Source organism: Hippocampus comes, unplaced genomic scaffold, assembly GCF_001891065.2.
Source record: "Hippocampus comes isolate QL1 unplaced genomic scaffold, H_comes_QL1_v1.1 scaffold257, whole genome shotgun sequence".
NCBI lineage: Eukaryota > Metazoa > Chordata > Actinopteri > Syngnathiformes > Syngnathidae > Hippocampus > Hippocampus comes.
In genome coordinates, this window is record NW_017804972.1 from 516,715 (window position 1) to 533,253 (window position 16,539).

The following is a 16,539-nucleotide window of genomic DNA, read 5'->3' on the forward strand; positions in this document are numbered from 1 at the left end:
GAGCCTATACAGTATTCGATGTATAGGCTTCAATGACGTCACATACATGAATGTATGTGACGTCACTGAAGGCCTAAGGTTGAAATGCACGGCCCGCCACTGAGGGCAGAGGAAAGCCGTTGTAGTGGATGTAGCGGTCCCAAGTGATGGAAACATCAGAAAGATGGAACACGAGAAACTCGAGAAATACCAAGGGCTCAGAGAGGAGCTGGAGAGAGCCTGGAAGGTAAAGGTGACAGTCGTGCGTGTGGTGGTCGGAGCACTCGGGGCAGTGAACGCCAAACTGGATGAGTGGTTGCAACAGATCCCGGGAACAACATCTGATATCTCAGTCCAGAAAAGTGCAGTGCTGGGAACAGCAAGGATACTGCGCAGAACCCTCAAGCTTTCTGGCCTCTGGTGGAGGACCCGAGCTGACTGGAGCGGACACCATCCGAGGGGTGGGACGAGGATTTTTTTTATTTTTTATAATAACTTTATTAGAATAGCTACAATAATTTGCCATTCCTCTGGTGAGTCTCATTAAATTACAGTATTATCTGTATTTTTAACCCTTTTTATTTTGTCTATTTTCTTACGGCTTTGCAATATTCATAATCCTATTAGTTTTTATTTATTTGGTTGCCTCTGATTATCTCCTGCTATTTAATTTGATGCAGAGAAAAAAACCTGATGGACAAACCAAATTCATTACTCTTGTGATGTTGGTAAATGACCACAAGATGGTGCACAAAAACCAATTTGGAAGAAAGAGCCCTGCATCGACAAGCCTCAAACTGATACGAACAAGGAAACCAACAAAACAAAGCAAAAATAGAATATTGCCTGAATGTCTTTCAACGAGAGAAAAAAAAGTAGGCTACTAAAAAGGGTAGTCTATCAACCACCATTTTGGTGACTGCTATAGTTTTTTTTCCTATTATTAATATTGTAAGCTTTTGTTAAATTGTTAATTATTGTCATTTTATGTTTGAACATTATATTCTTTTGTGTTAGGATTACCTAAATTATATTCCGTTTAATAATTTCTTCAACGAGTTTATGTTGATATTGTCTGATTGGCTGAAGGAAAAAAGGAAGTGTTTGAGTAGCCGGAAGGAGATGTGCTCTCGTTCGTTTGTTCGGAGGCGCAGACGTTGGAAAAATAAAAGCTAAGTTCAAACGAAGTCCATCTCTCCTTTTGCCCATTGTTAAAGTAGAGCCATCCATTCAAAAACTACGAACCCCTCAACTTACAATATTATTGGTGTTATTATTTCACTTTCGAGTATAAAGACTTAAAAATATAATTACCATTTTTAAACTATGATGGTCAGTCGTAACAAGAACTAAACACAACAAGGAAAATCTTCTTGCTGAACTTTTTTGACTACGTTTTAAGATGCAATGTATGCACATTGGAAGCATAAGACAATATCATCAAACTTGTTGTCTTTGTAGCGTGGTTGCTTTATTGATGTATTATTTTAATATGTCTTAATATCTTTTTACCGATTGTGATTTTCCCCGAGTCAGGTTTGAAACGCAAAGAAACACTTCTTTCTTCATCGACACTTCCTGTGATGGTCTTTCAAATTTCATCCCAGCAGTATTTTATTTTAGAAAAGCTAGAGGGTTTCATTTAAAAATGTGCTCATTTGGATAATGTAAATAAAGTGTAACGTAGTAGTCTGACATAGATGGTGAGCACCATTTGTTATTGTATATACAGTAGATATTGTTCAATAACGCTCTGTGAAAAACGAACTACAGCTGAGACTTCAAGAAAATGTGGATTAAATGCTAATCAAAAATATTGTATAATAGACTGATCAAAATACAATCTATATGAAGTATTGATGAATAACTGTTTCTTAAACTGAAAAATGTGTGTGTTGAATTTCATCCATTTTCCGATCCGCTTCATCCTCACAGGAGTCATGGGGGTGTGCTGGAGCTTATCCCAGCTGTCTTCAGGCAGTAGGCGGGGGACATCCTGAACTGATTGCCAGCCAATCGCAGGGCACACATAAATGAACAACCATTTGCACTCACAATCATACCTTTACGGACATAATGTCCAATTAACCGACCACGCATGTTTATGGAATATGGGAGGAAACCGGAGTACCCGGAGATTACCCACACTGGCACGGGGAGAACATACAAATGCCACTCAGGAAGGCCAGATTCTAACCGACAACCTCTGTACTGTGAGGTGGGTGTGCTAGCCAATTGACCTGTGTGTTGAATGTCCTCAATTTTATAAGGGGGCTGCATAAAAGAGAATCATCTGGATCTTGATCCTTTTTTTTTTTAAGTATGAAGATGTATACTTAAAAAAATTTGAATCCAGATGATTTTAATTTGTCCTTGATGGTATAGTGGTCCTCTCGCCTGACTTGCGTGCGGGCAGCTTGGGATCGGTTCCCACTCAGTGGCGCTGTGGATGTGGGTGTGAAGGGTCATTCATCTCTCTCTGTGCTTTGCGACTGACGGGCGACCAGTTGAGGGTGTCGTCTGCCCTCCACCTGAAGATAGCTAGTAAGTCTGCAGCATCTGCCTTTTCAGGATAAGAGGTGTTGAAAATGGATGGATGGATGGACGATTTTACTTTGTGCAACCATTTGACAATATAAAATGGAATAAATTCAAAACACCATTTTTTTCAGGGTATCAGAGTTTATCTCGAAAATATCCAGTTTGAAAACTGCCTCTCTAACATGTGACCTGCACTGCATTATTGATTGACTTTCTCGGCCAGTGAGACATTATGAACTTGTGCAATGTGAAACCCCTCATCTAATTTAAACATTTATATTGCTTATCTTTCAGCCTAATCACGAGGTATTTTTTTTTTCAAAGTACACCATTCAAATTGAGCGCAATTCATGTCTTATTGAATAAAAAAAGCAAGCAAGGACAGACATAATTGACATGTCTCAAAGTGTGCTCTTCATCACCTTGTGGAATCATGAATAATAATGAGAAATATCAAAACAAGTCAATATTTCTCTAACTTTTGTGTGACTGAAAAAGATTGAAATAATACTTCAGGCTTCTTTCCAGACTCGTTAACGGGGACATTAATTTACTTCATTCGAGAAAACAAATATGGCCCATTTGTCGCGGAAGCCGAAGAGGATACATTTCTGCCGCAAAATCTGTTTTAAGGTCATTCGTACAATCTAGTTTTCATGGAGTGCTCGATTCCCACAATGAAATGATCGACGTAATTGAACCCCAAAACACACTATCCCCTATTTTTGATGTACCACAAAGTAAAACATCTGTTATTTGCACACAAGAACATTGTGTTTTACTCACAAATAACCCACATTTGCATTTTTTTCCATAGGGTGCATAAAAAAAAATAAAAAAAAACTGAAAATATCCTAAATCTTAAAAAACGTGTAATATGGATACCAAGCATCAAAAAAAGTTGAGAAAACCAAACTTTATTGATGGTTATTGACAAGTGGAAGAACCATAGTACATGCACATACAATGACAGTGCAGGAAGCCTCAGTTTGAACCACAACACCTACTGGAAGCAGCACTTGGATAAAGTAGTTACAGAATCAGACATTCAGCAGAGTGAAGACCTTTCGAGTCATCCCGCCTCCGAGCATATTATACGTCGTCATTCGGAACGTACAGATTTGAACCAGCAGCACCAAACCGCCCTGATGATTTTTACACCGCCTTGAATGCGGCGCATCCGCGGGTTCTGATTTGTGAGAAGATATAAAAGGGAAGATATGTGTGGAACAACAGCACTAATTGGGAACGTTTGTAAACAGCACGTGGTGGAAGGAGTGGCTTGTAGACCGGCTCGCAATACAGCTGCGGCTAAGCTCCCTTTTCCCCAAGTAGCGTCGTTCATAGACACTATAGATTGATTCCGTGGACGTCTATGAACATCATTAATGAGCTTGTTAACAAATGATTTACTTTTTCATATGGATATCATTGTATATTCTTTTCCCAAAGAGTAAAGACTGATAGTCTAGAAAAGTAAGCTAGGTCACGCTAAGTATAACTTAAGAGCAAAATCAACTGAATTAAAAACAGAAAAAAGAGAAAAAAATGTACACCTACAGCACTGATATGTCTCAGATTTATGTGGAAATTACAAGTTACGTGTGCAAAATGGTACATTTGACAGCATAAACAAATGCGCATACATATCGTATAACTACAATGTATTTATTTGTAAAGACTTGCTAGAAATCGGAACGTGACTTGATAGAAAAGGAGCTAGCTTGTCCTAGCAACCGATCTAATAGCCTAAATCTAAAACATTATACCATTATGTATTTCATATAAGATAACATCTTCACTGCACAGTTCAAATATCATATGTTGTTTGGGTATTATATCTTATCCTCCATAAGTTTGTAATTACTGGACGAAAAAAAAGCAAATGAACATTTTTCAAAGATGATAAAATACATTGCAATATATATTTAAACATTTTCCAGCAATATAAAAATGATCAGTTATACCAATGAATTTATTGGAAGTTCCTATAAAAAAATTTAAAAAAAATTAAAAAAACAAAAAATAATATAAACATCTACACCCCAATAACCTTCGCTACTCAGGACAAAAAAGGATTAGTGCAGCACATGGCTCAATGAATCTGAAGGATTGTAACTTTCCTCGTCATTCACACTCTTCAGATGAATTATTGATTCAATCATTTTTCCATAGTTTAGCTCACAGAATGATCAACTAATTCATGAACAAATACTTGGGTTGCCATGACGGTCATTTCCTGCTTTCTACTTGACAGAGTTGTGACTAAACGCATGAACACACTGATCTGTCCACGGAAACCTTTGGCTTACTGTGATATCATATTGAACCACATTATTTAGTCAATAAAGCTACAGTCTAAAAATGTGCTGACTCGCCTAATTTTTTTCCCTAGTGACTAACGCTGACGCTAACTATTCTCACATCTATATCGTCTACAGAAGTCGATACTTGCTGGCATTTCTTCTCACTTCCTGTCCACATCCCCATCTAAATTTTGGATTATGACCAAACTACCCCAAATGAACTCAAAAGGTTGTTGAGTCTCTGAAAAAGCTAATTGTTGTATCCCCCCCCCCAAAAAAAAAAAAACTGAAGACAATAAAATAAATTTTAAAAAATGACTACAAATTAACGCAGGAACATTTTACTATGAACATAATCAAACTGCACTGTGAAATGTGAAGTAGAGGTCAGTGGAAAAAAATATTTTTTCCTCAAAACAAATGAGATATGAAAGTCATGATCTTGAGAACGATGGAGGTCAAATAATTAACAATCCGTTGCTTCTCTGGGCTGCTTTTAATTAGCCTATCCTGCCTGCTAATGTTCACAAAAGCTCAATTTGTATGACGATGTTCTCAAGACCTCTTCACATGATCCCAAACTGCATAATAAAACGCACCAGTCAAAATTAGTAAGTGCAAAAGGATGCAGAGAGAAGAAAAAAATAAACATCAACAAGAATAGTCCCTTTAAATACTTTTAAACAAATGACAATGCTATGCAATGAAAAGCTTGAATCTCTAAATTGTTTTAGTACATTTTCTCAAACCTAAGGATACAATTCATTTTCATTGTTTTAGGAAGAAAAACAATTTCAAGATTTGGAGACACATGCTTTTCATTGGCAAATTGTTTAAAAAAAAACAAACTCAATATTTATCTTACAGAGGGGTGTTCTATACAACAATATGTATCAGATAAATATGTCATCCGTGTCCTAAATTTTTACTCTAACATTTACTCTATCGGTACCATGGACACAATTTCTACAGCTGAAAACTATGTTGAAATCTTTCGAAATGAAAACCCCACAATATCAAAATACACGGCACAAAATATCTGAGGTATAAGATGAAAAATATCAGCTATCATTTTCGTCTCATATATTTTTCTCTCTCTCTCTCTCTCTCTCTCTCTCTCTCTCTCTCTCTCTCTCTCTCTCTCTCTCTCAGGAGATGCTGAAATGATGCTTAAATTGCATGTATTGCAATACCCAGGCCTCAGCATTGTCTGTCTTATATTCACACTCCTCTGTTTATGCAAACACACACATGCACACACACGCACACGCTTTCTTCATGTCCAGTTGGAAGGTTGTGTTTCAGTTGGGGAGGTGTAGCTAATAGGGAGCAAAGCGGCTGTAGCCTCCCCGGTATATACTAGCCTGGAGGGAGGACAGCACAAGCCCGACGTCGTCAACATGGCTCCGTGTTTTGGCATCTGTCAGAGGGGTGAATGCATTCTGAAATACACGTGGAGAGAAACACGAGTGTGACACACATATTAAAAACGATCTTGTAAAAACACTGTAAAAAAATGAAAACAGCCCAAACACAAAATAAACACATGCACACCATTGTTAGCCCCCTTTGGTTCAGTACCAACTAGAACTACAGTTCCAACGTGACGTTACCGTTTTTCCTGTGCAAACCCGTCGGAGGGTGAAAAGAGCCATGACCGGTGCAATCGTCATGCAGCAAGCACAGCGAGACACTTCATGCCAGGAGAACATGCCAACAGCTATGTGAAAGAAATCCAGTCAATATACGCTGAACAAATTGGAGGGAAGGATGAATTAAATAAGAAAAAAAAATCAAACAAAAGGGTTACAGTGATCCCTCGCTATTTCGCGGTTCGATTATCGCGGCCTCGGTGCATCACATTTTTTTTCCCAAAGTACTGTATTCAGAAAAAAATGCCTGATGACTCAGAGGTTTTATACATGGCTGGAGCTTGATTGGTTCCCAGCGTGACGTCGACCAATGACGGCACGAGTGGATCTATCCCATGATGCACAGCCATGTTGATTGGCTGTGCATCTTCGCAGCCCTACCCAGCAACCTCCCTTGTGTCTTATCAAGTGGGTTACTCTTTGATCAGTGTCTAATCACGTGGTTGCCTAGATCAGTGTTGTGTTTACTACTCGTGTTAGTGTGTGCGCACGTGTGTGTGTGTGTGTGTGTGTGTGTGTGTGTGTGTGTGTGTGTGTGTGTGTGTGTGTGTGTGTGTGTGTGTGTGTGGGTGTGTGTTTGTGCGCGCATGTGCGTGTGCACCTACTTCGCGGATTTTCGTCTTTCGCGGGTGGTCTCGGTCCCCATTAACCATGATAAGTGAGGGATCACTGTCTACTGTATGTATGACAAGAATTGGAGATGCTAGATTCTGTCTGATAAAAGGTTATTGAGGAGGTTGAGATGGATGCCAAGTAAAATAACACATTTGGTTTGTTATAAATGTTCAAAGAAAAAAATGTTTCATTCAGCAACAGATAAGTTCAGCGGAACCTGTGCTGAGATATGAAAAAACGGTGGTAAAATTTCAATTGCACTCGGAACGTAGCGAGCCATACTAATGCCTTTCAGACAGATGCCACAGGTTCGGTTCCCGGTGAGGGCTTCAATAACCAACCGCTGCGGATCTCAAGTCAGGGTAAAAAAAAAAAAAATGAGTGGGTTGTTTCGAGAAAGGCATCAGGCGTAAAATCTCCCAAATAAATAATGCGCCTGAATTGCTACGATGATTCCTGCCTGACAAAAGACTTGTGAACAGGTACTCTTTCATCTTTTTTTTTTTTTGCATTTGGTTTGGCTCAAAAATGAATTCATGCTGAAGGAAAATGTGGCACCTGCTGCTTTGGCCAAACAGATGTGAATAAAACACCTTTGGAGGAAATTGATTTTTTTTTTTTTTTTTTTTTTTTGTCTTTGATTGGGAAAGCTATGTCTGGACATAGACTAAATGGACAATCTAGGCTGGACAACGGCATTGTAAAGAAGGAATAACTGAGAATTTCATTTATATTAATTACAGTATTGGTGATAATTTGAACAATTTGTCAATCACAGTCTACCTAAAAAGGTATCAATCAGACAGTACTATGAGAGATCAATAGGAAAACAGCAACACATTATTTCACTTTGGATTCAAATACGAAGATTTGAACAAATGTGTTCAAATCTGAGATGAAAAATGTTCTTCCAAGCGGTTTTACTTATTTAAGTCATCTTTGAATCCATAAGACAAAATCCGCTGTACTGATTGTGTGAACAAAATTAATATATTTTTAAAGAAGTGTTTCATGAATTCACAAAGTTGGATGGATGGATTGATACTTTATACATCCACAATGGAAACTGACTACAGCCTAGACCAGCGATTCCCAACCTTTATTGAGACAAGGCACATAATTTAAGTTCGAAAAGTTGCACAGCACACCACCAAACAAAATCGTCATACAAGGAGGGTACATATATCACTTTTCTCCTTTTTGCCATCGAAGAGAAGATCATTTATTTGTTCTTTGTGTCACTATAAGTTGCTGGCATGGATAGATGGACAACGATACATTGTTTGTAATTAATAAATAATTTTCTCACCAATTAAGTGATATTTTATACTTTCCCGCGACACACCATTTGAGCTCTCATGGCACATTAATGTGCCCCGGCACACGGGTTGGGAATCACTGGCCTAGACTATATGGTGCTGTAATTTTGTTGTTCCTGGCATTTCAATATTTACAAGTGTTAACCTGGCCCTCCCCCTGCCACAAGATTCACAAGTGCAATATTGGTAAGATGCAAAATCATCGAACTGATTGAGACTAGAAGCGCAGAGATTTAGAGTAGATTTTTTTTTTGTTTTAATCATGAAACCTGTCTCGATATGAAGTCATGCTTTTTTGAAATGGACCAATCAATATAAGAAGCAAGTTGTTGGAAACGACACAGCCTTCTGGCTTTTTACATGTTTGCTTATCACTAACAATTTATTGCATCGAACTGACATCTTATAACTTGACACGATTTGATGAACAGACATTAAACTACATTTCAACGATATTTCTCGATATTACTTTGAGAAGGGAATTGTGACCGACGATCACATTTGAACACTCCTCTCGCCATCATTCACTCAGTTCTTTCTCCCCCCATGTCCTCCCTGTGGCTGCAGCGCCACAGGAGATTTAATTATCAAAATGACTAATTATTTCATTACCAAGGAGCGCGGGGTGAGGTGGTATTCACCAAATTAGAAATATAATAACTAACATGGACTGGGCTGCCAAAGCATGAGAACATTCATCACCTTTTACAGGCGGGATTAATGTGGCATTTGGACTGCCGTTAGCAGCGCAGACAAATTCAATTAAGTTTAAGTGAGGATAAGTCAGCGCTGCAGAAAAGCTCGTGCACAACGGCGGAGAAGTTGGGCAATGAAAGCGAGCCCAAAGCAAGTCTTTGAAGATCAGGACACAAAATCACATAAAGTGATATGCATAAAGGTTTTGGATGATGAAGCCAATCTGGGTATCTCGCAAAGACATCCAAAGTAAATGCACAATGCAGTGTGAAAGTGATGATTGTATTTATTAAAGGCAACATAGTAACTGTCTACTCCAGACATGATTACCGCCAGATTAGTTGAATCAAGAAACCTAGTGTAAGTTGAGGGGTGTGTTGTTTTTGAATGGATGGCTCTACTTTACAAAACGGCAAAAGGAGAGATGCATTCCGTTTGAACACAGCTTTATTCAAAAGGACGTCTACACCACAATATGATCGAAAAACACACTCTCCTTGGCAACGAAATCATTTCCTGCTTTCCTTTTCTTCAACAGTTATCAACATAAAAACATCCATCCATCCATTTTCTGATCCTCTTTATCTTCACAAGGGTTTGAAGCCTATCCCAGCTGTCTTCAGGCAGTAGGCGGGGGACACCCTCAACCGGTTGTCAGCCAATCGCAGGGCATACAGACGAACAACCATCCATGCTCACACTCACACCTAGGGACAATTTGGAGTGTTCAATCAGCCATGCATGTTTTTGGAATGTGGGAGGAAACCCGAGTACCCGGAGAAAACCCACGCAAGCATGGGGAGAACATGCAAACTCCACACAGGAAGGCCGGAACTGGGATCGAACCCACGACCTCTGCACTGTGAGGTCGATGCACTATTCACTTGTCCACCAGGCCGCCCACATCAAAACATGTCTAAGCAATCATTGAACAACAGAATGTAGTTTAGGTATTCTTAACATGAAATAATATGATGCTCAAACATAAAATGATTATAATAAATAATATAACCTAATCTTACACTAGTACCTAGCAGACTAGGCTGCAAGATCTCAAAAGAAATGGAGCATTCCATGATCCAAAGATATTGGTGATCAAATGAGAAAAAAAAAAAAGGAAATCCATCACTCTGAAAAAGGTTACAAAGACCTTTCTGAGGCTTTGGGAGGCTCTGCAAACCACGGTCAGAGTCATTAGCCGCAAAAGGAGAAAACCGGGAGCAGTGTTGAGTGAGTGAGGAGTAGCCGGCCAGCCAAATTACTCCACCAACATCTTATCCAGGAGTTCACAAACCCAGAACAATATCCAAAGGACCCACTGGCCTCAGTTAATGTGAGTGTTCATGACTCAACCATAAGAAAGACACTCCCCAAAAATGGCCTCTATGGGCGAGTTTCAATCTGAAAACAACAAAAAAAGAAAAGCTGAGCTCACATTTGCCCCGCAAGAAAGCATCTTTATAACCCCCAAGAAATGTTCTGTGGTCTGATGAGCGAAAAGGTTTGCGGGGTAAAAATAACAGCGTTTGACAAAAAGAACAGCTCGTGCTCTCAAGATTAACCTCTCTTGAGATGTGTAGCAGGACAAAGACCCGAAACTTATCAGCAAGTGCACCTCTGAATGGACACCACAAAAAAATAAAGGTTTTGGAATGGTCTAGTCAGAGTTAGAATGTAAATCCAACCGAGATGCTTAGGTCTGTCCTGAATTGGCCAATTGAATGTCTTCTTTGTAAAACATGTTGGGCATATTATGGTGCAGGTAAAGTACTATATATCGTCAGTCTTCTCCAGTTACTATTTAAGGGAAATTGTATTTTTTTTTCCAAGAAATATGTATTCTCCTACTGTAAATACGTCATTCGAAGTCGTTTGGTGACATCGGCATAATTAAAGAATCAGGATTTTCGAGTTTTGGACTTCAGAAGTGTGCATGACTTTTTTATTTCATTTAAGCTTTTCTCAGGACTTATTGTAATTAAAGACATGTCATAATTTGAACTTCAGGTAAAGTCCTCCCAAAAAAATGCAAGTTGATTGTCTCTCATTATCCGCTGTGAAGGAGATACTTCTTCCAACCATCCATCCATTTTCTCATCCGCTTATCCTCACAAGGGTCATGGGCGTGCTGGAGCCAATCCCAGCTGTCTTCGGGCACTAGGTGGGGGACACACTGAACCGGTTGCCAGCCAATCACAGGGCACACAAAGACAACCATCCATTCGCTCTCACACTCCCACCTCTGGACAATTCAGAGTAAATATTTAACCTACGTTGGATGTTTTTGGATTGTGGGAGGAAACTGGAGAAACCCAGAGAACACCCACACAGACAGGGGAAGAGAGAGTCTTCTTTGAAACAAATACAAATAAAAAAATAACTGATCCAGTTATACCAAGTGTGCAGCTTCCACAAAGTACACTGGTAAATGAATGGACTCTAAGCATGGATGCAATTATGATGATGAGCTCATTGTAATTTACAATTTGGATCTAAAATCTCAAACGGCCTAAAGAATTATCAGCATGATTTTGCCATTTCCCTCATCAGTGAGACAAAATGTGATAATTGGTCATTTAGCCTGCATTATTCCCACTTCACTCCTGCCTGCACCTACTGCCATGATGAACAATGAAAACACAATTAAAGCAAGTGACATGCAAAAGGGGAGCTGAATTCAATATTGCATTTTTTTTTTGAGGGGTGGAGGGGATCATAACCTTGAATGTCGTATTGTAATACAGATGAGATAGGATATGAGGAAGGAATGGGGAAAGGGATAAAGCTGTGACAGGCATGGCAGTCTTACCATGGCACCAACGCTGTATGTGGCTGCTGGAGTGAGTGTGTGGTTGTAGGGATCGGCAGCATATACTCGTCCATAACTACAGAGATAGCAGAGAAAACAGAACATATGTTTTTGATTACATCAATATCCACATACAAAACCTATCCAATAACACAAACATTTAGAGTTGTGGAACCTCGAGAGGTGTGGAACATCCCTTGGGTAGATGGTGAATTGAACCACTCAAGGAATTAATAAACAGTACACTCGAATTATTAAGGAAGAAGAAAAAAGACATAAATGAAAATACATTAACAATTTGAAGAATAATACAAAACAACCATCCAATAACAAAGTAATAGCATTCATGTTTTTTTGTTTTTTTTTCTGTACTGGTAAAAAAATCGCCCAAACACTTTTTTTTCACGTCAAATTTAATTAGCTACACTATGTGTGTTATTTGTTCAATTTTAAGATCTCTTCAAAAATAGCTTGCCTTTATCAAGCAGCGTAAGTTACGTGAACTTCCGCCCACGCACATTCAGCCAATGATTGTTGCAACCCGCAGGCAGAGCCGTGTTGTTTGAACAAACACTGAAAATGCCGCTGTTGTTGACACGCGCACAAAACTTTTTATTGGATACGAGATATCGTGCGGTCATACCAAATGCGGTTTGAGCTATTGTCACAACGCACTGAATAAGTCAAGACACTTTGCAATGACAGGGCCAAATCTGTACATCGACACCGGAGCCAATTGGCTCCGAGAATGTGCTTGCTACGTTTCATACACGGCACATACACACCAGGTAAAAAGTGGACAAACAGCGGAGAAGAAAATATTCATTGCAGTCTGAGGGGGGACCTGTACAAAACAAACAGCTTCCAACACGAGCAAAAAGGGTGCAGGTGTAGACTACTTGCTGTAGCTGGTAAGGAAGTGTACGGACTTGTTTATAAACTGTTGACTGACCCCAAATTGTGAATGACTTCCTCTCAATTGGACCGTCCACATTCATTCTCAAGTTGGAGCTGCTGAACGGATTTTTCAAAGAGGTATGCCTATTTTATTTTTCATGACGTGATGTATCTTATCAGTCTGAACGTCTTTGGGCTAAACACTTTCTCTCTGGTCTTCGTTTAACCACCAGCTACCTTTATGTTTGTGCTTTACAGTTCCCCGACTTACATCGGGATCCAACAGCCAACGGACATTAACTGGCTGTGTCTTAAAGCAAACCTCAAAAGAAAAGACTGTCTCAATGTCTCTGTTGGGACATTATATTATTTTTGAAAGAAGAAGACAAAGCTAAACACAGACTGAAGAACAGATAAAACGCAAAATGTGCTAAAACAGCAAAGAGTTGCGTGTTGGCCACCACTTGACTCATGTTTTTGCCCACCAGTGTTGCTGGTAATGCATTATTAGCCCCTTCATGCACCCTGTAACATGATAACATGATAAGCTGTCCACTGTAGTAACCGCTGTCCCTGAAAGGGTTATGTCACACCTTACTCCAACTGTGCATATTTTTAAGGAACGACTAATCTAACTACTTTTTCCAGTCGGGTAATCAGACTACAGTTACTCTACTAATATCACCAAATGTTACATTGTATTTTGCGATAAGTTCCACTCGGTGGTAACGTCAGTATTTCTAAAAGTGGCACATTTCACTACCATGAGCAGTTGCCATTCAGTGCCTGTGGGGCGCAGCAGTGACAAAGAACTGACAAGACTTGAATGAACAGCACATACAGTACTTGACCACAATGGTGCCTCCCTCACACATGCATAGTAAAATAAAGAGTTAAGCAATAATAGGGGAGGACACATGTTCCTAACACTATAGTACTCATTAAAGTCACTCATCGCCAAGAGCTAGAGCTGGACTGAAACAAGTATCTTTTGTCATGTTTGATATTTTGCTTCTGTCACATGTTCGGGTCAGTATCAGGTTTCTTTCTGTATTTATATACTAATTATTCTTTATTTATAATCATTTGTATTGATATTTTAAATGAATGATAATAATTATTATAATAATAACAATTCTGGATTATATAGAAATAATGATGTATTGCATTGTATTGATCTGAAGAGTAAGAAAAAATAGTTGATTAAGCACCCTAGGTGGTCTGATGAAGATTTTCTGCAACAGAACACCTTCATCTATGTAGCTGCGCTCCTCATGAGGAGTTGCCAATCCGGCAGCATAAAAACACAAACCAGAAAAACCCTTCAGTTTATTGAAAATACTCAACTCTAGTCTACAGAAGACAAACAGTAAATTAAACCAAAATGTTGGCGTATTTAATTGAGTTTATTTAGTCATACGTCATTTGCCGTGTCTGTGCGTGTGCGTCTGAGCCTACACTATTTTATTAATACAAGCTATGCAGCTGCTGTCATCGGTAAAAATAATAATAATGCATTCCTGTGACTTTGTATAGTGTTGTACAACGGGCAGCGTCGAGACCCACAATGAACCTTTTATGTACATGAGGTGGCGTTTTTACATTTGAATTAAAAAGGAAGCCACAAAAGAAAAAAAAAATCTCAAATATTTTTATAGCCTCCCCCAAACTTGGGGATCAAACTCAGAACTTGGCATCAGAAGCGCAGAGCAGTGCGAACATATCTGCCACAGTTGCTGACGTATGCTGTCCACAGTGTTGCTTGTGAAATGAAGAAAGTGTTTTTTTCTTCCCTTATTGAGACAAGTAATGTTGTCAATCCACCTATGTCCTATTGCACCCTGGAAACCACAAATGTTGTATTGCAGTTCCCCAAAAGGAATGTATGAATAACAGTCTCACCATTAATAATCAGACACATGGTCATAATTTTGAGAAAAAGGGAACATGTAAGTCTCAAAATGCCTCTGTTGTCATTAAATGACTTTGAAAGTCTTTGAGACGCTTACATCATGTTCTTGCATTAATTAATTTATGGAGTGTAAGACAAAATAATGGGAAACTCTCTTTGAGGTAGACCCTCGCTTATAAATCTTTCAAGTGACTCATTAATGAGCGACTTATCCTGAGCGTAGCGGTACATGACATGCTGTTAAAAGTTACAATTCTATTTTGTTATCATTTAAAAATTGTCATAATGAGCAATTACCTACTGGGAAACAATTTCGTTTGGATGCAGTACAACTGGGGCAACATGGTGAACCCATCCTAGTCAAATATGTGACTTTTCTGTGTGAAGTCTTCATGTTTTACGTTTCCTACCACAGTATCAACACATGCAGGTTCACTTTGTAGAAAACACGCCACATTGCTCGTGTTTTACAGTGTAAATGGTTGTCAGTGAATACCAGGGGTGTCAAACTTATTTTTGCTGCGGGCCACATTTTAGTTACCGTTTTCCTTGGAGGGCCTTTATGACTGAAACCAGATAAAGAAGTCAAGACAGTTTATTCAACTATTGTTTCAGTTACTGTAATAAGGGGTTTGCTAACAAGAAAATGCGAACAATATATTTCTTATTTATTCCATATGAGAAGTTTAAATTTTGGTCGAGATTTTAGCAAGCATCATGGAAGTTGACATGTTTGATTTGCTCTCGCGGGCCACATAAAATGATGTGGCGGGCCAGATCTGGCCCCCGGGCCTTGACTTTGACCTGTGGTATATACAGTCCCAGTGAGTAATGGGCAATCATTTAAAATATGATAGAATAAGCTCCATAACACATGTGACATTGCACAGGATAAATGGTCAAAAAAAAAAAACCAATAGATGGACAATATATCTCCTTCATTCCTGGAATCTACGAAGTTTGAAAGTTCAAACCGCCAAGTACAATGGAATGCCAGAAAGTGGGTTTGTTATCAAGATTTAGTGATTTGATTTCATGCATTTGATATTTTCTTATTTCAAGAAATAAGTCGATACAAAGTAAAAGTTCACGGCTGTGTTACCAATCATTGAGGGACGCTGGATGCCTTTTCCATATATTTATAAACAGAAATGCAGAGCAGCTTTTGCTTTCTCTATTAGGCGGAGTTTTTCGTTGATAATAAATATTATTTTTGAGACAGAGTCCTTTGTCAGTGTCTGCTATTTCGGGGATCCACTTATTCTCACCTTTTTCTGTTACGCACAAAACGGTTTTTTTCCTGCTTCGTGCGTAACGTGACAGTAATGGGCAATCATTTAAAATATGATAGAATAAGCTCCATCACACATGTGACATTGCACAGGATAAATGGTCAAAAAAAAAAAACTGCGCCTGAAATAGGCAGCTTTTTCACAGCCTCGCTTTGTTCAGCGAAAAGGCCGGTGCTGATGGACAGTCTGCAGCTGGATGGATGCATGGCTTGAGGAGCCGACGATGAGAAGAAAGGAGCGTCAGCGCAGAGCGGCGATGCGTATGTGGAACTCGGAGTCGTGGCTTGGAATTGAAGCGGATTTACATGGGACAGGAGAAGAGGGCCAATGTCTTTTTCGTTAATGGATGCTACAGCTTCTTGTTGCTTTCAAGCTTAGCTTGTAGCAGACGTGTGCACATTGCAGCATGACGTCTTTGATCCACTGCTGAAAAGGACACTTTCATTCGCTCCTCTTTCATCTATAACTGCTTCAGACAACAAAGTGTATGCAGGAAAGTGGTTAAGATTGCACGATTGTTT

At 39.1% G+C, this 16,539-nt stretch overlaps 1 long non-coding RNA gene across 1 annotated transcript in view; it reads right to left on the bottom strand.

The window, feature by feature from the left end:
- Window positions 1-5,958: 5,958 nt before the first annotated feature.
- Window positions 5,959-16,539, bottom strand: part of LOC109529105 (uncharacterized) — a 28,255-nt gene continuing 17,674 nt past the window's right edge. The window contains exons 2-3 of the long non-coding RNA XR_002170789.1: window positions 11,918-11,993; window positions 5,959-6,268 (exon numbers count right to left, since the gene is read on the bottom strand). This is a non-coding gene — a long non-coding RNA (uncharacterized LOC109529105). The remainder of the gene's footprint in view (window positions 6,269-11,917; window positions 11,994-16,539) is intronic.